The 25848-nt window shown below is 34.1% G+C and overlaps 1 pseudogene; it reads right to left on the bottom strand.

Annotated features, from left to right (window-relative positions):
* LOC114236324 (sperm-egg fusion protein Juno-like) overlaps nt 1-15965 on the bottom strand; it is a 23803-nt pseudogene extending 7838 nt beyond the window's left edge.
* Nucleotides 15966-25848: the final 9883 nt, after the last annotated feature.

Raw genomic sequence — 25848 nt, 5'->3', positions numbered from 1 at the left:
TCTGAATAATAAATATAAACAATGAAACATTAGAAGGTAGATCGAGGACTATTCAGTACCTGCTTTGAGTGTCCGGGAGCTGGTGATAGCACACCCCCTGATCAGCAGTGAGGGTTTAGTTTGGGGAATAACCTTTAAGTTCTGCTCTTACATCTTTCTCTTATACTCACCCATTTTAGTGTTGACATGAATATGTCAGGGCTGAATAAAGGACCGCTGTGGAAAGAACCAACTTCTGCCTCAGAGCTGATGAATTACGGACTAATACTTCCAGTTCTAAATTTTTTCTAAGTGATTTATGGTGTAACTTTGCCCAGAGACATTGCCATTTGAGAGTCAGGAAACAGGGATGGTGTAGTGCCTGGTGCTTCTAGCCTTGGGGTTCTTTGCCACTCATTTTTGACAAAGAAAACTGACGGGATAAGCAAACAAGACCATTAAAATGATTGACAGAAAATCAATTTACAGGAGCCAATTATATTGTCAAAACCAGTAATATCCAACTAAAAAATATAAAGGGCACACTGACAACAAAAACTAAATTACCTAGGAATTAACTTAAAACAGAATACAAAGAAATAAAAGGAGAAATAAGTGTTATAACCTTATTAAGGGTTATATAGAAAGTAATGGAGATTGAAAATATTTGCCATTCTGTTGGTTTAATAAAAAAATATTAATTTTTCTAAAATGAATTTATAAATTCAGTGCAATCTCAATCGTAATTCCAGCTGGAAATAAAGAGCTCCATAACATCATTTTAATATTTATATGATAGATAGTTCACAAATATCCAAGTTAAACTCTTTTTTTTTTTTAAACATCTTTATTGAAGTATAAATGCTTTACAATGGTGTGTTAGTTTCTGCTTTATAACAAAGTGAATCAGTTATACATATACATATGTTCCCATATCTCTTCCCTCTTGCATCTCCCTCCCTCCCACCCTCCCTATCCCACCCCTCTAGGTGGTCACAAAGCACCGAGCTGATCTCCCTGTGCTATGTGGTTGCTTCCCACTAGCTATTTTACATTTGGTAGTGTATATATGTCCATGACACTCTCTGACCCTGTCACATCTCACCCCTCCACCTCCCCATATCCTGAAGTCCATTCTCTAGTAGGTCTGTGTCTTTATTCCCGTCTTGCCACTAGATTCTTCATAACCTTTTTTTTTTTCTCCTTAGATTCCATATATATGTGTTAGCATACTGTATTTGTTTTTCTCTTTCTGACTTACTTCACTCTGTATGACAGACTCTAACTCCATCCACCTCATTACAAATACCTCCATTTCATTTATTTTTATGGCTGAGTAATATTCCATTGTATATATGGGCCACATCTTCTTTATCTATTCATCTGATGATGGGCACTTAGGTTGCTTCCATGTCCTGGCTATTGTAAATAGAGCTGCAATGAACATTTTGGTACATGACTCTTTTTGAATTATGGTTTTCTCAGGGTATATGCCCAGTAGTGGGATTGCTGGGTCGTATGGTAGTTCTATTTTTACTTTTTTAAGGAACTTCCATACTGTTCTCCATAGTGGCTGTATCAATTTACATTCCCACCAACAGTGCAAGAGTGTTCCCTTTTCTCCACACCCTCTCCAGCATTTATTGTTTCTAGATTTTTTGATGATGGTCATTCTGACCGGTGGGAGATGATATCTCATTGTAGTTTTGATTTGCATTTCTCTAATGATTAATGATGTTGGGCATTCTTTCATGTGTCTGTTGGCAATCTATATATCTTCTTTGGAGAAATGTCTGTTTAGGTCTTCTGCCCATTTTTGTATTGGGTTGTTTGTTTTCTTGTTACTGAGCTGCATGAGCTGCTTGTAAATCTTGGAGATTTAATCCTTTGTCAGTTGCTTCATTTGCAAATATTTTCTCCCATTCTGAGGGTTGTCTTTTGGTCTTGTTTATGGTTTCCTTTGCTGTGCAAAAGCTTTTAAGTTTCATTAGGTCCCATTTGTTTATTTGTGTTTTTATTTCCATTTCTCTAGGAGCTGGGTCAAAAAGGATCTTGCTGTGATTTATGTCACAGAGTGTTCTGCCTATGTTTTCCTCTAAGAGTTTGATAGTGTCTGGCCTTATACTTAGGTCTTTAATCCATTTTGAGTTTATTTTTGTGTATGGTGTTAGGGAGGGTTCTAATTTCATACTTTTACATGTACCTGTCCAATTTTCCCAGCACCACTTATTGAAGAGGCTGTCTTCTCTCCACTGTATATGTTTGCCTCCTTTATCAAAGATAAGGTGACCATATGTGCGTGGGTTTATCTCTGGGCTTTCTATCCTGTTCCATTGACCTATATTTCTGTTTTTGTGCCAGTACCAAACTATCTTGATTACTGTAGCTTTGTAATATAGTCTGAAGTTAGGGAGCCTGATGCCTCCAGCTCCATTTTTCGTTCTCAAGATTGCTTTGGCTATTCGGGGTCTTTTGTGTTTCCATACAAATTATGAAATTTTTTTGTCCTAGTTCTGTGAAAAATGTCAGTGGTAGTTTGATAGGGATTGCATTGAATCTATAGATTGCTTTGGGTAGTAGAGTCATTTTCACAATGTTGATTCTTCCAATCCAAGAACATGGTATATCTCTCCATCTATTTGTATCATCTTTAATTTCTTTCATCAGTGTCCTATAGTTTTCTGCATACAGGTCTTTTGTCTCCTTAGGTAGGTTTATTCCTAGATATTTTATTCTTTTTGTTGCAATGGTAAATGGAAGTGTTTTCTTAATTCCACTTTCAGTTTTTTCATCATTAGTTTATAGGAATGCAAGAGATTTCTGTGCATTAATTTTGTGTCCTGCTACTTTACCAAATTCATTGATTAGCTCTAGTAGTTTTCTGGTAGCATCTTTAGGATTCTCTATGTATAGTATCATGTCATCTGCAAACAATGACAGTTTTACTTCTTCTTTTCCGATTTGGATTCCTTTTATTTCTTTTTCTTCTCTGATTGCTGTGGCTAAAACTTCCAAAACTATGTTGAATAATAGTGGTGAGAATGGGCAACCTTGTCTTGTTTCTGATCTTAGTAGAAATGGTTTCTGGTTTTCACCATTGAGGATGATGTTGGCTGTGGGTTTGTCATATATGGCCTTTATTTTGTTGAGAAAAGTTCTCTCTATGCCTACTTTCTGCAGGGCTTTTATCATAAATGGGTGTTGAATTTTGTAGAAAGCTTTCTCTGCATCTATTGAGATGATCATATGGTTTTTCTCCTTCAATTTGTTAATATGATGTATCACCTTGATTGATTTGCGTATATTGAGGAATCCTTGCATTCTTGGAATAAACCCCACTTGATCATGGTGTATGATCCTTTTCATGTGCTGTTGGATTCTGTTTGCTAGTATTTTGTTGAGGATTTTTGCATCTATGTTCATCAGTGATATTGGCCTGTAGTTTTCGTTCTTTGTGACATCTTTGTCTGGTTTTGGTATCAGGATGATGGTGGCCTCGTAGAATGAGTTGGGGAGTGTTCCTCCCTCTGCAATATTTTGGAAGAGTTTGAGAAGGATAGGTGTTAGCGCTTCTCTAAATGTTTGATAGAATTCGCCTGTGAAGCCATCTGGTCCTGGGCTTTTGTTTGTTGGAATATTTTAAATCATAGTTTCAATTTCAGTGCTTGTGATTGGTCTGTTCCCATTTTCTATTTCCTCCTGGTTCAGTCTCAGCAGGTTGTGCATTTCTAAGAATGTGTCCATTTCTTCCAGGTTGTCCATTTTATTGGCATAGAGTTGCTTGTAGTAGTCTCTCATGATTGTTTGTATTTCTGCAGTGTCAGTGGTTACTTCTCCTTTTTCATTTCTAATTCTATTGATTTGAGTCTTCTCCCTTTTTCTCTTGATGAGTCTGGCTAATGGTTTATCAATTTTGTTTATCTTCTTGAAGAACCAGCTTTTAGTTTCATTGATTTTTGCTATTGTTTCCTTCATTTCTTTTTCATTTATTTCTGATCTGATCTTTATGATTTCTTTCCTTCTGCTGGCTTGGGGTTTTTTTTTGCTCTTCTTTCTCTAATTGCTTTAGGTGCAAGGTTATGTTGTTTATTCGAGATGTTTCCTGTTTCTTGATGTAGGCTTGTATTGCTATAAACTTCCCTCTTAGAACTGCTTTTGCTGCATCCCATAGGTTTTGGGTCATCGTGTCTCCATTGTCATTTGTTTCTAGGTATTTTTTGATATCCCCTTTGATTTCTTCAGTGATCACTTCGTTATTAAGTAGTGTATTGTTTAGCCTCCATGTGTTTGTATTTTTTATAGATCTTTTCCTGTAATTGATATCTAGTCTCATAGTGTTGTAGTCAGAAAAGATACTTGATACAATTTCAATTTTCTTAAATTTACCAAGGCTTGATTTGTGACCCAAGATATGATCTATCCTGGAGAATGTTCCATGAGCACTTGAGAAAAATGTGCATTCTGTTGTTTTTGGGTGGAATGTCCTATAAATATCAATTAAGTCCATCTTGTTTAATGTATCATTTAAACCTTGTGTTTCCTTATTTATTTTCATTTTGGATGATCTGTCCATTGGTGAAAGTGGGGTGTTAAAGTCCCTTACTATGATTGTGTTACTATCGATTTCCCCTTTTACGGCTGTTAGTATTTGCCTTATGTATTGAGGTGCTCCTATGTTGGGTGCATAAATATTTACAATTGTTATACCTTCCTCTTGGATCGATCCCTTGATCATTATATAGTGTCCTTCTTTGTCTCTTGTAATAGTCTTTATAATAAAGTCTATTTTGTCTGATATGAGAATTGCTACTCCAGCTTTCTTTTGATTTCCATTTGCATGGAATATCTTTTTCCATCCCCTCACTTTCAGTCTGTAAGTATCTCTAGGTCTGAAGTGGGTCTCTTGTAGACAGCATATATATGGGTCTTGTTTTTGTATCCATTCAGCCAGTCTATGTCTTTTGGTGGGAGCATTTAATACATTTTCATTTAATGTAATTATCGATATGTATGTTCGTATTCCCATTTTCTTAAATGTTTTGGGTTTGTTATTGTAGGTGTTTTCCTTCTCTTGTGTTTCTTGCCTAGAGAAGTTCCTTTAGCATTTGTTGTACAGCTGGTTTGGTGGTGCTGAACTCTCTCAGCTTTTGCTTGTCTGTAAAGGTTTTAATTTCTCCATCACATCTGAATGAGATCCTTGTTGGGTAGAGTAACCTTGGTTGTAGGTTTTTCTCCTTCATCAATTTAAGTATATCCTGCCACTCCCTTCTGGCTAGCAGAGTTTCTGCTGAAAGATCAGCTGTTAACCTTATGGGGATTCCTTTGTGTCTTATTTGTTTTTTTTTTTTTTTTTCCCTTGCTGCTTTTAATATGTTTTCTTTATATTTAATTTTTGATAGTTTGTTTAATATGTGTCTTGGCGTGTTTCTCCTTGGATTTATCCTGTATGGGACTCTCTGTGCTTCCAGGACTTGATTAACTATTTCCTTTCCCATATTAGGGAAGTTTTCAACTATACTCTTCAAATATTTTCTCAGTCCCTTTCATTTTCTCTTCTTCTTCTGGGACCCCTATAATTCGAATGTTGGTGTGTTTAATGTTGTCCCAGAGGTCTCTGAGACTGTCCTCAGTTCTTTTCATTCTTTTTTCTTTATTCTGCTCTGCAATAGTTATTTCCACTATTTTATCTTCCAGGTCACTTACACATTCTTCTGCCTCAGTTATTCTGCTATTGATCCCGTCTAGAGTATATTTAATTTCATTTATTGTGTTGTTCATCATTGCTTGGTTCCTCTTTAGTCTTCTACGTCCTTGTTAAATGTTTCTTGCATTTTGTCTATTCTATTTCCAAGATTTTGGATCATCTTTACTATCATTATTCTGAATTCTTTTTCAGGTAGACTGCCTATTTCCTCTTCATTTGTTGGGTCTGGAGTGTTTTGACCCTGCTCCTTCACCTGCTGTGTGTTTTTTTGTCTTCTCCTTTTGCTTATCTTACTGTGTTTGGGGTCTCCTTTTCACAGGCTGCAGGTTCATAGTTCCTGTTGTTTTTGGTATCTGTCCCCAGTGGCTAAGGTTTGTTCAGTGGGTTGTGTAGGCTTCCTGATGGAGGGGACTAGTGCCTGTGTTCTGGTGGATGAGGTTGGATCTTGTCTTTCTGGTGGGCAGGTCCACATGTGATGGTGTGTTTTGGGGTGTCTGTGGCCTTATTATGATTTTAGGCAGCCTCTCTGCTAATGGAATGGGCATGTGTTCCTGTCTTGCTAGTTGTTTGGCATAGCATGTCCATCACTGTAGCTTGCTGTTCATTGAGTGAAGCTGGGTCTTGATGTTGAGATAGAGATCTCTGAGATATTTACGCCATTTGGTATTACGTGGAGCTGGGAGGTCTCTTGTGGACCAGTGTTCTGAAGTTGTCTCTCCCACCTCAGACGCACAGCCCTGATACCTGGCTGGAGCATCAAGAGCCTTTCATCCACACGCCTCCAAATAAAAGGGAGAAAAAATAGAAAGAAAGAAAGAAAGAAAGAAAGAAAGAAAGAAAGAGGATAAAATAAAATAAAATAAAGGTATTATAATAAAAAATATGAAAAAAATTATTAAGAATAAATTTATTAAGAAAATTCTTTTTAATTTTTAAAAATAGATTTATTAATTTTTATAATAAAAAATAAGAAAAAATGATTAAGAAAAAAATTTATTAAGAAAAAATTTTTAATTTTTTAAAATAATAAATATTTAAAAACTTATTAAGAATTTTTTTTTAATTTTTAAAAATACAAAATAAGGAAAAAATTATTAAGAAAACATTTATTAGGAAAAAAATTTTTTTAAGTAAAAACAAAACAAAACAAAACAAAACAAAAAAAAAACGGACGGACCTAACCCTAGGACTAATGGTGAAAGCAAAGCTATAGAGACAAAATCTCACCCAGAAGCATACACATATACACTCACAAAAAAAGGAAAAGGGGAAAAATTAATATATCCTGCTCCCAAAGTCCACCTCCTGAATTTGCAATGATTCGTTGTCTATTCAGGTATTCAACAGATGCAGGCACATCAAGTTGTTTGTGGAGCTTTAACCCGCTGCTTCTGAGGCTGCTGGGAGAGATTTCCCTTTCTCTTCTTTGTTCGTACAGCTCCCGGGGTTCAGCTTTTTATTTGGACCTGCCTCTGCATGTAGGTCGCTTGAGGGCGTCTGTTCCCTGCCCAGACAGAATGGGGTTAAAGGAGCAGCTGACTAGGGGGCTCTGGCTCACTGAGGCAAGGGGGAGGGAGGGGTATGGGTGTGGGGGGCAGCCTGTGGCGGCAGAGGCTGGCGGGAATTTGCAGCAGCCTGAGGCGCGCCGTGCATTCTCCCAGGGAAGTTGTCCCCGTATCACGGGAGCCTGGCCGTGGCGGGCTACACCGGCTCCCAGGAGGGGCGGTGTGGAGAGTGACCTGTGCTTGCACACAGGCCTCTTGGTGGTGGCAGCAGCAGCCTTAGCATCTTACGCCAGTCTCTGGGGTCCGCACTGATAGCTGCAGATTATGCCCGTCTCTGGAGCTCGTTTAGGCAGTGCTCTGAATCCCCTCTCCTTGCGCACCGCAAAACAAAGAGGCAAGAAAAAGTCTCTTGCCTCTTCGGCAGCTGCAGACTTTTTCCCGGACTCCCTCCTGGCTAGCTGTGGTGCACTAACCCCTTCAGGCTGTGTTCACGCCGCCAACCCCAGTCCTCTCCCTGGGATCCGACCAAAGTCCGATCCTTAGCTCCCAGCCCCCGCCCGCCCCGGCGGGTGAGCAGACAAGCCTCTCAGGCTGCTGAGTGCTGCTTGGAGCTGAGCCTCTGTGCGGGAATCTCTCCGTTTTTCCCTCTGCACCCCTGTTGCTGTGGGATCCGCGCTGATAGCCACGGAGCGTGCTCGTCTCTTGAGCTCATTTAGGCAGCACTCTGAATCCCCTCTCCTTGCGTGCCGTGAAACAAAGAGGCAAGAAAAAGTCTCTTGCCTCTTCGGCAGCTGCAGACTTTTTCCTGGGCTCCCTCCCGGCTAGTTGTGGTGCGCTAACCCCTTCAGGCTGTGTTCACGCCGCCAACACCAGTCCTCTCCCTGGGATCCGACCGAAGCCCGAGCCTCAGCTCCCGGCCCCCGCCCGCCCCAGCGGGTGAGCAGACAAGCCTCTCAGGCTGGTGAGTGCTACTCGGCACCGATCCTCCGTGTGGGAATCTCTCCACTTTGCCCTCCGCACCCTTGTGGCTGCGCTCTCCTCTGTGGCTCCAAAGCTTCCCCCCTCTGCCACCCGTGGTCTCCGCCTGCGAAGGGGCTTCCTAGTGTGTGGAAACCTTTCCTCCTTCACAGCTCCCTCCCACTGGTGCAGGTCCCATCCCTATTCTTTTGTCTCTGTTATTTCTTTTTTCCTTTGCCCTACCTAAGTACGTGGGGATTTTCTTGCCTTTTGGGAGGTCTGACGTCTTCTGCTTGTGTTCAGTGGGTGTTCTGTGGGAGCAGTTCCACGTGTAGATGTATTTCTACTGTATCTGTGTGAAGGAAGGTGATCTCCGCATCTTACTCTTCCGCCATCTTGCCCAGACCCCCCAAGTTAAACTCTTTGAAAATGTGGATTCTTAACTCACCAAAGACACAAACCATGAAGAATAAAATGATATATTATTAAATTAAGGTTTTCCATTCAATGAGAGCAAGATCAAGTTAACTGACATGACATTTTTAGAAAGATATTTGCAATATCTAAAGCAAACAAAGGAGAATATCTAGATACTAAAAAAACGCCTAAAAAACCAATAAGGAAATGAAGGAACCAAAGGAGAATAATAGGTTAAAAAATGTAATTTATAAAAGAATAAAGGCAAAACAACAATATATATTCAAACCTATTCGTTAATTACTGCTATTTTAAAACAATGTTGCTCTATACTTTATATTTTTTAGATTGTCAAAATAAAAGGTTGGATAATGTATGCCATGTGTTGTCAGGAATATGGAATATGGAAACTTCATGCAATACTGGCAATGAAAAAGGCTGATGAAGCCATTCAGGAAAGCAATATGGCATTATTTGGTCAGATTAAGAATGTGAACACTATGATGCAGGAATCTTATTTTTTGATACATACCCACAGAAATTCTTACACATATATACAGAGTATATATACAGAGTATATATACTAATATAGATTATGGTAATGGGGCATGAGAGAAAAATCTAGTTGATCATCCCTAGAGCAATGAAGAAGGACAATTTAATGAAGTATACTGTTGAGCACTGTTAGTATTTATAAACAATACAGATAATTTTTGAAAATTATTTGATTAAAAAATAAATTTAAATTATGAAGTCTATTGCACAATGCAACTAAACTAAAAATACACATAAACAGAAACAGATTCGCAGATATAGAAAACAAACTAGTGTTTACCAAAGGGAATGGGGAGGGCAAATTAGGGGTATGAGATTAACAGATACAAGCTAGTATGTATAAAATAGATAAGTATCAAGTTTATACTATATAGCATAGGGAATTATAGCAATTATCTCGTAATAACTTTTAATGGAGTATAATCTGTAAAAATACTGAATCACTATGCTATACACCTGAAACTAACATAATATTGTAAATCAACTATACTTCAGTGAAAATAAAAATAAAGAATGTACACAAATAGAAGAACTTTCATCAAATGCATTAGAACAATTGAATATGAAGGGGAAATGCAAGGGTACTAGGATGGAGAGTAAACAGCAAATAAATGTGACTACTGACTAGTGAGATACCAAAAATAAATAAATAAAAGTATCCTTTCCTAAGTGACTTTCCTTTCTCACAAATTTAGGTCTCAGATTCTGAACCCAAAATGCATTCCAGTGCAGCAAATGGGAAGCTTAGGGAGCTGCATCTTATTATGCTCTACCAGAACTGATGGGATTGTACCCTCCAATAATCAATAAGAAAGCTCAATGCTGTGTAAAACTTGGGATTTTTTTCCTTCTCTCTCTTCTTCCCTCCCTCTCTTCCTCTCTCCCTCCCTCTTTCCTTACTTTCCTCTCTCCCTCTTTTCTTTTCTCTTTTCTTTTCCTTTCCTTTCTTTTCTTTTCTTTTTCTTTCCTTTCCTCTTTCCTTCTTTTCCTCTCTCCTTCCTTCCTTCTTGCTTTCTTTGATTTGTTCAGTTCATTCGTTCATTTATTTTTACAGTTTAGCAATTTGTAATGGTATAGATTGGTTACAGGAATGGGATTTTATTTTCAGATCCATGAATCAATCAAAATTACTAATGCACTTTTTGTCAAAATAAAAAAGGATAGAAAAAAAAAAAAAAAACATGATAGTTTGATTCCAGAATATCTGTCTATGCATCCCTGCATAGCTTATATGTGCAAATATGTCAGATCATTTGGGACATATAAGTAAAATTTGAATGACATAGACCTGGGAATTGGTTAAAGTGTGAAACAAGGAGCACCAAATAAAGGCAAATGTAATTAGACTATTTCCTAGTTATGTGACAGCACTGATAAATAAAAAGCAAAAACAAAAATGGTAAGGGTAGAACAAAGATAGAAACTAAAGCAGAAAAGAGTAAATAGTACTGGTTCTTCCAGTTACTGGAAAACCTTCTGATACTTCTGCTGTTGTTGCTACTTAAGTAGAAATGATATTTACTTATAAGGTAAATACTTCCCCATTGATGAAAGAGGAAATAATTTGAAAATGATTAACTGAAAGGCAGGGATCTTCTAGCACAATCACTGACAAGTGGAGCCAAGGTCTTAGGCAATTATATGGGAGAAAAGTTTACAAGAAATACGAGAAACTTTTAGAGATGACCAGATATAGGCAGTAAATATGCAATGCTCATTAGAGGTAGAACACTCTAAAAGACCCACAGGTAAAATGTGGAGGGTAAAGATATGCTCTGGTAAAAGACTGAAAATTATGAAAGGATAATTAGTTTTGTGTTTGATCATCATTACATTAAAGTATAATTGAGATGGTATTATGTGCAAATGGAGAGATTTGAACCTACCATTTTTTAAATTGGAGGTGAGCCGAATATACCTTTTACCTGATTAAAATTGGACATTTGAAAACCTTTGAAATTTCTCTGACCATCTTCTCTAATAAATATTAACAGATACAGAATTCTGGGAATATAAGATATTATTCTTCTCATTAAGAAATGGATCCAAGTAAGAGTATTGATTTCCAATAACTAACTTTTTTTTTTTAATTTTATTTATTTATTTATTTATTTATTTATTTATTTATTTATTTATTTTTGGCTGTGCTGGGTCTTCGGTTCGTGCGAGGGCTTTCTCTAGTTGCGGCAAGTGGGGGCCACTCTTCATCGCGGTGTGGGGACCGCTCTTCATCGCGGTGCGCAGGCCTCTCACTATCGCGGCCCCTCCCGTTGCGGGGCACAGGCTCCAGATGCGCAGGCTCAGCAGCTGTGGCTCACGGGCCCAGCTGCTCCGTGGCATGTGGGATCTTCCCAGACCAGGGCTCGAACCCGTGTCTCCTGCATTAGCAGGCAGATTCTCAACCACTGCGCCACCAGGGAAGCCCAATAACTAACTTTTTAACAACTCCATCTGGCAGTAGGTTCATAGAGATTGACAGTAAGGCTATTGGGCAGCAAACAAGGCAATTTCACTAAGAGATTTTTCTGGAAGAGATATGATAAAGAAACGCAACAAGACAAAGGTTATTGATATGTCAAAATACATTTAGCTAGCCCATTCTTACCCATTATTTTTTGTAATACAGCCAAACATTATCCACATTTATGTGAAGTGGACTTCAGTACTTTCTCACGATTCTCTAAATGGAAGATTTAATTCACTGGTATACTATCATAAAGGAATACAACAGCACTTAGACTGTAAAAATCATTAGAATCCATTGATGCATTAAGTTGAAAGTATAGTGATAATTGCTTCCTTAGAGAGACAGGAAAATAGGACAGTAGTCAGCAATATAACAAATAAAGACTGAATGATTTAACCAGACAAAATTCAAAATTGAGCAGGGTCTGTGAAACGTTGGGGACAATTATAATGGGCTGAAGTATCTCTCCAAAAATGAGAAATAGAGTCCTATTTTTTACTGACCTGCACAACAAAATAGGTAGTACAGAAACTAATAGGAATATTTGGGTTCTACTGAATCACATCTCTCATTTAGGGAGAATGGTGGACTCTATCCACAAGGTCCTGAGACTTGTATTTGAATGAGGCCTAAAAGTAAATAAGTATTAAAAGATATTAAAAGACTGTGACTCAAACATTGCTTGTAGAACATTGTGATCCAAACACTCAAATAATTTTAAGGGTTGCTGAAATTAAAAGAATAAAGAATGGAGTCTTTGGTAGGAATTAAAAATTACACCTCGGACTTCCCTGGTGGTGCAGTGGTTGAGAATCTGCCTGCCAATGCAGGGGACTCGGGTTCGAGCCCCGGTCTGGGAAGATCCCACATGCCGCGGAGCAACTAGGCCCGTGAGCCACAATTGCTGAGCCTGCGCGTCTGGAGCCTGTGCTCCGCAACAAGAGAGGCTGCGATAATGTGAGAGGCCAGCGCACCGCGATGAAGAGTGGCCCCCACTTGCCGCAACTAGAGAAAGACCTTGCACAGAAACGAAGACCCAACACAGCCATAAATAAATAAAATAAGTAAATAAAGACACATGAAATTGCTAAAATTAAAAATTAAAAAAAAATTCTTTAAAAAGAAAAAAAAAATTACACCTCATTGAAGATTGCTTGGATTTTGGATTTGAAATATCTTTACTGTAGCACATTGGTAGCTTGTTACTGGGCATAAAAAGAGACATCTTTCAACATAAAATGACATCAGCATGCCCAGTGAACAGAGAAACCTATCATGTTATGTTAAACATCAGAGAAATATTTGAATGAAGTAGAAGCAGTTCAAGATTCAAGATCATGTGACAGTAAATGTTAGAGGGAGTCCATTTTCTTTATGATAAGCTTGCTTTGATTCCTTTAGAGGCAATGTTGGAGACCCCAGGATCTCACTGCTCATAATGTCACATGGTTTGAACCACAATTTCACTTGCAACCAAGGAAAAAACAGGCTTTCTGATTTACTGATGACAGTCTCTGGATTGAAGGTCATGTTATTGTTTGGGAATCAGTAAAAATAAGCCCTGAAGTTGGTCATATCTAGGTGAAGGAAGGTGGGAGTAAATGTATGCCATAAATACAGATGAATGTTCAGTATTGAGCAGTGTAAGAGGAATTAGATATACCTTCAGAAAAATGTTAAAATATTTACAGACTCTTGGACTAAATACGATAGTTTTGAGATGCAACCAAACAAATTGATCCTAGATGACTGGATACCACCAATATCAGGTATTTAGTTACAGAAGTTCTTCTGGAAATTTAGAGGAAGAATTAAGACTTAGTAGCCAGCACAGAAAGGGGTTGGGATTTTAAAACAGATGCCTTGGGCAGATCCTTAGTACCAGACACCGGTAAATGAAATAAGGCAACACAATGGTGTTCAAGCAATCCAAAGAGAGGGAAAATGGTGAAATATTCCTTTTACATTCACTAAACCTCTGTTGTGTTAAAGGATTGTACTTAGTATCATCAGGAAAAAAATAAAGTCTAAATATAACTTAAGAAGAATTCCTTTACGTCAAAGATCTCTGCACAAGGACAAACAGATTATCTTGGAACTTACTACCCAATAGAAAATTTCACAGGGCAATCCTCAATTCTGGCTGCATTTTTTGATTTTTGTTTTTTTTTTTTGGCTTTCACACATTACCTTAACCCCCAATGACAAAAATATATGTGACAGTTTAATCAGCACTAGTTCGAACAAGCCAAGCAGGAGCTTTAGAAACAAAATTTGAAATTCTGAATCATACCACAATTAAAAAACTGGAGGCTTACCATCATATTGAAAAAGATTTGCTAAACTTAATATGTGCATTATTGGGAGCTCTATTCCAAGACTAGTCCTGACTGATAGTTAGTATTGAAAGAAAATAAAATAATTTTCGAGGGATTGAACATGTTTTTAAGTTGATAGGACACCACACATATTAACAAAGCTGGGAGAGGTTGTGGACACTCACCAAAAAGAACTAACGACTATTTTACCCTTTATGAAATCTAAAACTTCAAAGATCAGTGGCCAGAAATGCTAGCGGTCTGCTAGTTGTCTTAAGTCCAAACATGAATTTAAGTATAAAGTTTTGTTATTTTAAATTTTTTATTACTTTCAATCAAAGAAAATCTAATAATTTTATACAAGTCAAAAAATAAATGTTAAAATTAGCAATATTAATTCAGTGAAATAGGTCTAGTTTGAGAACATTAAATTACTGCATGAAAAATAAATCTGATATAATTGACAGTCGGGACACAGCTTCTTTTGAGTTTATCGTGACTAAAGCTATGCCTTATGATGGTTCAAGACTTCCCCAATACTTTAAGTGAGAAATACCAGTATCATGAAACTTTCTTTTGGAAAAAACAATGTTATTGTTTTTGGTCCTCCTTGACCAGAATAAATCTTTACTTGTTTATTTGCCATTTCTTTTTTAATACCTGATGATACTGTTCCAAATGACTATTTTTATTGATTGATTGATTGGTTTTTGGCTGCATTAGGTCTTCGTTGCTGCACGCCGGCTTTTCTCTAGTTGCAGCCTGGGAGGGCTACTCTTTGTTGCGGTGGGCAGGCTTCTCATTGTGGTGGCTTCTCTTGTTGTGAAGCACGGGCTCTAGGCACGTGGGCTTCAGTAGTTGTGGCACGCAGGCTCAGCAGTTGTGGCTCACGGGGTCTAGAGTGCAGGCTCAGTAATTGTGGCAGACGGGCTTAGTTGCTCCACAGCATGTGGAATCTTCCCAGGACTAGGGCTCAAACTCGTGTCCCCAGCACTGGCAGGCAGATTATTAACCACTGCGCCACCAGGGAAGTCCCCTCCATTTTTTAAAGTAATTAATTTATTTACTTATTTTTAAGGTCAACTGCCATTTTATTGGAGGCACCATCATGGGACTAAAAGCCAGGACTGTCACCATTAGCTCAGCCATGGAAAGAGGTGGGTGTATACTGGATGAGAAAGAGCTTGGCACCCTATAGCATAACCCCACAATCCCTAAAAGCAGGAGGGGGTGGATCACCTTGGCATCTCCAGCCTGGGCTGCTCCCAGACAGGGAAAAGCAGAGCAGAGCAGTGGAGGGGGTCTAGAATTCAATGTGCAAGGCTCTGGTATCAGCTCCTGTAACTTTAATGTCCCACCAAACCCCCAGCCTGTGCCTTTTAGGGAAGGGTCTGTGGAAGGAAGCTGTCATGGCTCAGGCTGGCCCATAGCTAGTGAGAGTGCAGGACTGAGTGGAAGAAGAAGAGGCTCTCAGGAAAGAAATGACAGGAACAGAGAGAAGACCATGAGAGGGTAGGGGAATTCCAGGAATGAGGCAGGAACAGCAAAGTGACAGACCAAGGCCTTTTGGGGTTGCCCTGAGCAAGTTCAAACCACTTCTGGAGACACTTCCACTGTTCCCATGCTCAGGGCTCACCTTGAAGGAGTTGCTCCAAATCTTCTCACACAGGTCAGCGAGGGTGGGGAAGTAATGTGAGAAAGGGTAGCAGAGGGCCCTTGCAGGGCTACGATTCTTCCTGACTCCAGTCCCCAACCACCAATCCTGTTGGATTTGCAAGTGTAGGACGTGCAGCGTCAGCCCACCACTGCTCATAGTCCTCTCAGTATAGTCCTCTCTGGCTTTTTTTTCGGCATGTCCGAAATTCCCTCTTCATGCTGGATCCAAGGCACCAGGTTCAGGGAGTACCATAGAAGCAGACGCCATTGGTAAAGTGCTTCTGGCAGCCTGGGTTCATCAATCTACAGTGAACCAAGCTGAGACTGTAGAGCCAGGACACATCCCAAAGCACTTCCCAGCTTGTGTTGGCCATGCAGCAGGCATTCAGGGAGTAGATGTATGGAGGGAGAAGGAGAGGGAGAGAAAGAGGGGGAGGGAAGGAGAAGGGAAGGGGGAGGGGAGGGGAAGGAAATCCTACTTGTGTTTGATCTGGTGCAGGGTGCTCAGAGCTGCTCCTGGTCAATTCTACTTGACACCAATGCAACCCTAAACAGAAATGCAAATACAAGTATTGAAAGTATATGGAAGTATTTGTTTGTGAAACAGTTTTCTGGATGATGTAAAAACTCCTTATTTAGAGGACTTCCTCTTCACTTCAAGACAGAGTTACAAGGAAACAACACAGAACTGGAAAAAAAAAATGTGTATGTCAATAGTTTCAGACATTTGAAATGAGGCAGTGCAAAACAGTGAATGTGAGAAAGGGGAAATAAAGTGAGCTGTAAAAGTGTCCCCACTAAATGCCTGAAGAGACTCCTGGCAATGGTAATAGTGGAAACCAGGCAGACCTGCCTGTCACCCTGAGTTGAGATGAAGAAACTGAGAGTCTGTGGAGACCAAGACAACTAGAGTTTTTAGGGAATAGTACAGGTGAGAAGTAAGTTGTACAGAAAGAGAGCTTCAGAGATCTGAATGCAATTTAGTACTGATCAACACATGGGTTTGAGTAAAATACCTGAGGTCAGGAAAAGAACCACCTGAAACAGGTTCAAAGAAAAATTTTTCCACAGAGCAATTAATAATTTGTGTTCCACTAGCTAAGGTGGAAAAATGTTGTAAATCATGGGGCATTGAGTAGAATACTCAGAAAGCTGTTGTTTAATTGGTGAAACAAAATTTGTCCAAAACTATAGACTTGCTCTAGCTCTATGTAAGGTTGAACCTATATGCAACTAACCCAATTGGATTGAAAACAACAAGAATATTTTTAGATATGTAAAAATATCTAGCGATCAACAAGGTAAAATTCAATGTGTCTGGCATTGCATCCAAAAATTACCAGGCAAGCAAAGGATGAAAATGTGACCCCAAATCAGGAGAAAATAAATCAAAAGAGACCAGAAATGACACCAATAGAAACCATATGCTGAATATCACTATATACACACACACACACACACACACACACACGTATTGTTAGTTTACTTATTTTTATTTTTATATGATTTGGCATATATACACATATATATGTGTGTGTGTGTATATATATATATATATATATATATATATATATATATATATATACACACAGATATATGCCATTGTTGCACTTGATTTTTTACATAAATTATCGCTATAGCAGCATGCCTGTTTAAAATGTCTTTTTCAATAATAATGTTTCAAATGCTAAATCTCTCTTTTAAATCTACCATTTAAAAATAATATCTATTGTATTGTTTTTTTTATACATTCTTTTTATTGAAGTATAGTTGATATATGTTATATTAGTTCAGGTGTTCAACATAGTGATTCAGTATTTTTGCAGACTATACTACACCATAGGTTATTACAAGATAATATTTTTAACTCCCTGTACTATGCATTATATCCTTGTTGCTTATCTATATTTTATGTAGTAGTTCATATTTTTTAATGCTATACCCCTAATTTGCCTCACTTCCTTCGCTTTACCCTTTGTTAACAAGTTTGTTTTATATACCTGTGAGTCTGTTTATGTTTACATATACAGTCATTTGTATTATTTTTTTAGATTCCATATATAAGTGACATCATACAGTATTTGTCTTCCTCTGTCTGACATTTCACTTAGCCTAATATTCTCTAGGTCCATCCATGTTGCTGAAAATGGCAAAATTTCATTCTTTTCTTCTGGCTGAGTAATATTCCTTTATATGTATATAGTTATATATATATAATCACATCTTCTTATGCCAATCCTTTGTTGAGAGGTACTTGGGTTGCTTCCATATCTTGGCTACTGTATTTAGATAGTGCTGTTATGAACACTGGGGAGCATGTATTTTTTGAGTTACTGTTTTCATTTTTCCTGGATATATATGCAAGAGTGCAATTGCTGGATCATAACATAGGTAGATTTTTGTTTTTTTGAGGAAACTCCATACTGTTTTTCATAGTGGCTGCACCAATTTACATTCCCACCCATGGTGTACAAGTCTTCCTTTTTCTCCACTTCCTTTCCAAAATTAGTTATTTGTAGACGTTTTGATGATAGCCATTCTGAAAGGTGTGAGGTGATATCTCATGTTGTCTTGATTTGCATTTCTCTAATAATTAGTGATGTTGAGTATCTTTTCATGTGCCTATTAGCCATCTGTATGTCTTCCTTGGAAAACTGTTTATTCACTTCTTCTGCCCATTTTTTGATTAGATTGGTTTTTTTTTTTTATATTGATTTGTATGAGCTATTTGTATATTTTAGGTATTGACCTCTTGTCAGTCACATCATTTGAAAATATTTTCTCCCATTCCATAGGTCATCTTTTCATTTTGTCAATGGTTTCCTTTCCTGTGCTTTTAAGTTTCATTAGTTTCCATTTGTTTATTTTTGTTTTTATTTCTTTTGTCTTAAGAGATCCAAAAAAATATTGCTATGATTTATGTCAAAGCATGTTCTGCCTATGTTGTCTTCTGGGAGTTTTTTGGTGTTATGTCTTATAGTTAGGTCTTTAAACCATTTTGAGTTTATTTTTGTATATGATGTGAGGGAATGTTCTAATCTCATTGTGTTACATGTGGTTGTGCAGCTTTCTGAGCACCACTTGTTGAAGAGACTTTCTTGTCTCCATTGTATATTCTTGCCTTCTTTGTCATAGATAAATTGACCATAGGTGCATGGGTTTATTTCTGGGCTCTTTATTCCATTCCATTGATCTATGTATCAGTTTTTCTGCCAGACCATGCTGTTTTGATTACTGTAGCTTTGTAGCATAATCTGAAGTCTTAGAGGGTTATACCTCTAGCTTTGTTCTCTTTTCTCAAGATTGCTTTGGCAATTTGGAATCTATTGTCATTCCATCTGAATTTTAGGATTATTTGTTCTAGTTTTTTGAAAAGTGTCATGGGTATTTTGATAGGGACTGCATTAAATATGTAGATTGCTTTGGATAATGTGGCCATTTAAAAAGACATGAATCCTTCCAATCCAAAGCATGGAGTATCTTTCCATTTCTTTGGATCTTCTTTAATTTCCTTCATTAATGTTTTATAATTTTTAGGGTGTAAGTTTTTCACCTCCTTAGTAAAGTTTATTCCTAGTATTGTATTCTTTTTGATGTAATTTTAAACAGGATTGGTTTCTTTTTAATTTTCTCTTTGTGATATTTCATTATTAGTAAATAAAAACACAAGAGATTTCTGTATATGAATCGTGTATCCTGAAACCTTGCTGAATTCATTTATTATTTCTAATGGTTTTTGGGTGGAGACTTTAAGGTTCTCTATATAAAGTATCATGTCATCTGCATATCATGACACTTTTACCCCTTTCCTTCCAATTTGGTTACATTTTATTTATTTTTCTTGTCTGATTGCTGTGGCTAGGACTTCCAATACGATGTTAAATAGAAGTGGCGAGAGTGGGCATCCTTGTCTTTTTCATGAGTTCAGCAGGAAGGTTTTCATTGTTTTACCATTGAGTATGATGTTGGCTGTGGATTTGTTGTAAATGACCTTTATTATGTTAAGATATATTCCCTCTATAACCACCTTGATGATAATTCTTATCATAAATGGATGTTGAATTTTGTCAAATGGTTTTCTACATCTATGAGATGATCATGTGATTTTTACCCTTTGTTTTGTTAATGTGGTATATTATAATGATTGATTTGTGAATGTTGAACCATCCTTGTGACTCTGGAATAGATCCAAACTGATCATGGTGTATGATCTTTATCAAAAGGATATTGTTGGATTCAGTTTGTTAATCTGCTAATCCTAAAATTGTTGAGGATTTTTGCATCTAAATTCATCAAAGATTGGCCTGTAATTTTCGTTTTTTTCAGTGTCCTTTCCTGGATTTGGTAACAGGGTAATGGTGACCTCATAGAATGAATTTGGGAGTGTTCCCTCCTCTTCAATTTTTGGAATATTTTGAGAAGGATAGGTATTAGTTCTTCTTTATATGTTTGGCAGCTCCTGTGAAGATGTCCAGCCTTGGACTTTTGTTTGCTTGAAGTTTTTTTTTTTGTTTTTTTTAAATTACAAATTGAATTTCACTTCTAGTAATTAGTTTGTTCAAATTGTCTATTTCTTCTTAAATCAGTATGTTTCCAGAAATTTGTCCATTTCTTCTAGGTTGTCCAATTTGTTGTCACAGTTCATAGTATAATATATTAATACGTTGTTCATAGTATTCTCTTATAATTTGTTCATAGTGTTTGCTCATAATTTGTTCATAGTACTGTCTTATGATTTTTGGTTGGTATCTCTGTGGTACCACTTGTTATTTCTTCTCTATCATTTCTTTTCTTGTTTATTTGAGACCTCTCTTTCTATCTTGGTGAACCTGGCTAAAGGTTTATTGATTTTCTTTATTGTTTCAAGAAATAAGCCCTTGGTTTCTCTGACCTTTTCTATTTTTTTCATCTCTATTTTATTTATTTCCTCTCTGATCTTTCTTATTTCCTTCTTTCTGGTGACGTTGGACTTTATTTGTTCTTTTTCTAGTTCTTTTAGGTGGTAGTTTAGGTTGTTTATTTGAGATTTTTCTTGTTTCTTGAGTGAGACCTATATTGCTATCAACTTTCCTCATAGAACTGCTTTAACTGTGTTCATATATATATGAGAAAGTTTTTTCCATTTTCATTTGTCTTGAAGTATTTTCTGATTCTCTTCTTCTTTTCTTCATTGATCTGTTATTTTTTATGACCCTGTTGTTTAGTCTCCATGTGTTTTTCCTTTTCCCATTTTTTTTTTTTTTTTTTTTTTGAAGTTGATTTCTAGTTTCACACCTTTCTGGTAAAAAAAAAAAAAAAAAAAAATGCTTGATGTAATTTCTATCCTCCTGAATTTGTTGAGGCTTCTTTTGTGGTCTAGTATGTGCTCTGTCCTGGAGAATGTTCCATGTGCACTTGAAAATAATGTCTATTCTGCTGTTTTTGTATGTAATGTCCTGTGGATATTTATTAAGTCCAACAGGTCTAATGTGTCATTTAAGATCACTGTTGCCTTATTGATTTTCTGTCTCAATGATCCGTCCATTGATGTAAGGGGGTTGTTAAAATCTCCTACAATTATGGTATTATTGGCAGTATTCCTAAAGCACTGTTCCTAAGGAAAGTTTGTGAACAAAATGCTCTTAATTAAAATTTAGGCATATACTAACATTATATTTAACAACTTACCTTTTCACTTATTTTCCAGAGAAAAACTAAAGAAAAAGGGCAATATAAAAAGGACTATAATTTATCATTAGTATTACCAAATTAGATCTGCTTGTATATAAGAAGTTCTTGGATTTTATGACTTTTCCTTTCTAAATTATTATCAAATCTCCATCATCCTAATTTCCAATATTGTTCTACAAACCATTCATTATTGTAAGAAAAATTATTATCCTCAATTACTACATAGTTGAAATATGTGGGAAGTTAGAGAATTTGTTGAAATAGGAAACACAATTAACAGTTGGGTATGGGTAGCTCAAATAGCTAGATTCATGATTCAGTAAAGAGCCTTGTAACATCCAAGATAAAATATTCATCTTTGATTAAAAGTCCAGAAATCAGATTTTTCAACTATTTGGATTTTTCTAGCTCTCAAGCCAAAATTGGGTTTATGCTAATTAAACTCACAAGAGATTCAAAAATAAATCAGATTTCCAATATATATAATTACTCTAGTGATCACATCTTTTTCTAGGGTAGCAAGAAAATTAAAAGTTGATCATAATGTTGCCTGATGACCATGGAATGAAAGAATAGAGAAACAAATACTATTAGAAGATATTTTATCTACTTCATGAAGAATTGTAGTAAATTATTTCTACCTCACACAGCAGAGAACACTATCAAGGGGCTAAATTCCTCATATTCCCCCAAATTATTTCTTATTTCTGAACAGTGATAAATCCTTACTGGAGAATTTTGCTCCTCTGAAATCTACTGTATCATGTTATCTATTCGCCTAGTGATAATTTCATTCTTTTGATGCTTCAGAGTAAGTCCCATACATACAAAACTTCAAGTTGCAAACTTTCAAAGATGAGAATACGAGTTCTATCAATGTCAGGCATGAGTGAAATTGCAGCTTGCCCTCCGTCTCCTATTGCTGATGATCCTTCAGCTCTACCACCTCCCATCTCCTCTCCCTTCTCCAGTCAGTAACTCTTCTTGCCTGCTCACTTGATGCCAGACCCTGTATGCCAGCTGCTGTAATATAGTACTGTATTTTTCAAGGTACTGTACTATAAGATTAAAAATGTATTCTTTATTTTTGTGTTTGTGTGTCTATTAGGTATTATTTGTGTGAAAAGTATTATAAACTTATTATAGTACAGTACTACATAGCTGATTGTGTTACTTGGGTACCTAGGTTAACTTTGTTGGACTTATGAACAACATGGAACTAAATGAACCTACTTTTGGAAAAGGACTCATTCACATATAGGAGAATTACTCTGTTTTCACAGAACACATGGTGTATTTTGAATTGTCTACATAAAAAGGACACATTAAATATTTTCTGCTACATAAAAAGGACACATTAAATATTTTCTGCTTTCTTTAATGATTAACTTTCAGAGTTAGCTTAATGTAGTTTACCTAAATTATTGAAACTAATCACATCCTTTCCCAAGTAACATTTTTCTTCAGTATGAAAGCTTCCATTTCATCTAACACATAACAATTGGTAATCTGTTCACAACTGACAATCTCATTCACAGGATAAATCCAACATTATCCACTTGAGAATACAGAAAAGAAATATGAGATATCTTCCACTGCTCTCTTTCTGTCCTAATATTTTATAATTTACAGAGTCATGAATTATTTCTGTGCAATATTTTATCTTCCCTGTTTCCAGTCAAATTCTCACTGCCTGAGTTCAAAAACTTTTCATATTTAATATTAACCATAATAAATAATTTAATAATTTAATGATAAAGTAATTAATACATATATTATTATAATAAAATAATAATACAATTACTATTAATTATATTATTAATGATGTTATGTTATATAGTTATTTTATATAATTGTTTAAATAGATATATTATTACATAATATAATTATATATAGTATATATAATTATATTATATTATTATAATACAAAATTATGTACAATATATTATATAATATATTTATAAATATATATATTACATTATCATAATATTATAATATATACTATATTATATTATGCATAATGTAATATATAGTATGTTATACATAATACAAATATATGTTTATAATATGGCAATATTATGATGTAAAGTATGATATAATATGATATAATATAACAATAGACTATTACAATAGAATATATAATATATAATTATGCATATTATATATTAATATTTTAACATATAATATTAGTCAATATTAATATAATTAATATATTAAATATATATTATGCTAATAATATAATATATATGATATATATAATAGGCACATGATATATCATGTATCTTATATATAATGTACATAATATAGTATATTATCACAATATTTATATAGTTGTGATATATTATATACATTATATATATCATTAAAATATTTACAAGATATATAATATATATATAGTTTTTGTGGGGGGTGAAGTAGAAAAGAGTAGCTTTATTGCTTTGCCAGGCAAAGGGGGACACTACAGGCTCCTGTCCTGAATAACTATGTGTCCCCAAGATATATAATATATTATATATAATCATATATCATATATTACCATATATTATATGTTATATATCTTATAATAATGTAATATAATGCAAGCTATATTACATTAAATAAGATATAGTATATATTATTTATGTATGTATATAATGTGATTATATTATATATAGATATAATGTAATTATAATATATAATTAAATATAACTATAGTATATATAATATATAATGTATATATTAAAGTATAAAATATATATTATACTACAATATATGTGATATAATAATAATATTAAATAATATAACTATAGTACAGTATATTATATTACATAATATGCTCTATATTATAAATAATATGTCTTATGATTTTTATATAAGATATATATTATATATCATATTATGTATCATATAATATGTAATATACAATATATATTATTTATACAATATAATTATTTTTAAAAAACATGTTAAATATGCATTATACATTGTATAAATTATATATATACCTATATAATATATAGTATTAATAATATATATTATTATATTAATATTATATTATAATATTATTGTAATATATGCAATAAATATTACATGTAATATATATTATATATCATAATTTTATTATATATTATATATACAATAATATATATTACATATAATACAAGGTATAATAATTATAATATATAATACAGTATTATTTATATTTTGTATATATTATAATGTTGTGTATATATAGTATATATATAGTATAATATACTATATTTTAAACATGGGTATATAGTGTATGTATATTCATATATAGTATATACCTATGCATATATAATATAACATATAGTATATATTATGTATAATGTATATATAAAACTATATTTACTGTATATATAGTATATATAAACTTTATATATAGTATATATATTAACTGTATATAAATGATATATAGTATATCTCATATATAACATATATATTTTATATTATATATAATATAATTATATAATGATAATATATTATACATAATTTAATTATATGTTTATAGGTATATATAAAACACAATATAAAAAATATATGATATTATATAGGTATATTATATATACATAGTACTATACATATAATTATTATATATAATTTTAACATAATTAATATTAATTTTATATTTTACATTATATTATTAATACAGTTGATATATAATATCATATAAAAATGTATCACATAATATAATATAAAATATTTATTATTTCTATTATTTCTATTGTATATAATATACTATATTATATTTTTCATTTATTATACATTATGATAATATAAATCATATATTGCAAATATAACATATTATATAGTAAATATTATATAATATATTAAAAATGATATATAATATTATATTGCATAATATAATATAATATAAATAACATAATATATACTATCATGATATAGTATATTGTATATTATTAATACAACATATAATATAGAATTAATATCATATACACATTTATATTATATAATTACATTGTTGTTTATGTAATAGTATAACTTATAATTATATCATAATATGTTATATACATGATTAATTTTTAACATTTAATTTATCAAAGTAATGAAATAATATAATTATGATTATAATTTTATTATATTATATTTTACATACTCTGTTATACAAAATAGTACCCTTAAACTGCTGAATGGAAAGTTGTTAATCCAGAATTCAGTATTTTCTATTTCTATTTACCTCAAAAATATATATATTATATATAATGCATATAATATGTATAAAATATGTTATATATTATATATTATATTGTATTATATTTAATATATAACATATATGTATATATTATATAATACAATATATTATATTGTATTATATAATAATCATTATACCTTATATTACATATATAATGTATAGTGTATAATATACATATATGTCATATATACCATGTATATCTTTTATAATACACATATATATCGTATATATCTCATATAATATATATGATATATTTCAATATACTGTATTCTATAATATTATCTTAGTAATTATATGATATAATAATATTATTATTAATATAATACTATAATTATGTAATTCTTTTTATAATAATTTTATTATTATATTATTATATAATAATAAATTAATTACATGTTTATTCATTC

This window comes from Balaenoptera acutorostrata, chromosome 18 (assembly GCF_949987535.1).
Source record: "Balaenoptera acutorostrata chromosome 18, mBalAcu1.1, whole genome shotgun sequence".
Taxonomy (NCBI): Eukaryota; Metazoa; Chordata; class Mammalia; order Artiodactyla; family Balaenopteridae; genus Balaenoptera; species Balaenoptera acutorostrata.
Note: the sequence above shows the minus strand (reverse complement) of the source record. Positions and strands in the feature narration are given on the sequence as shown.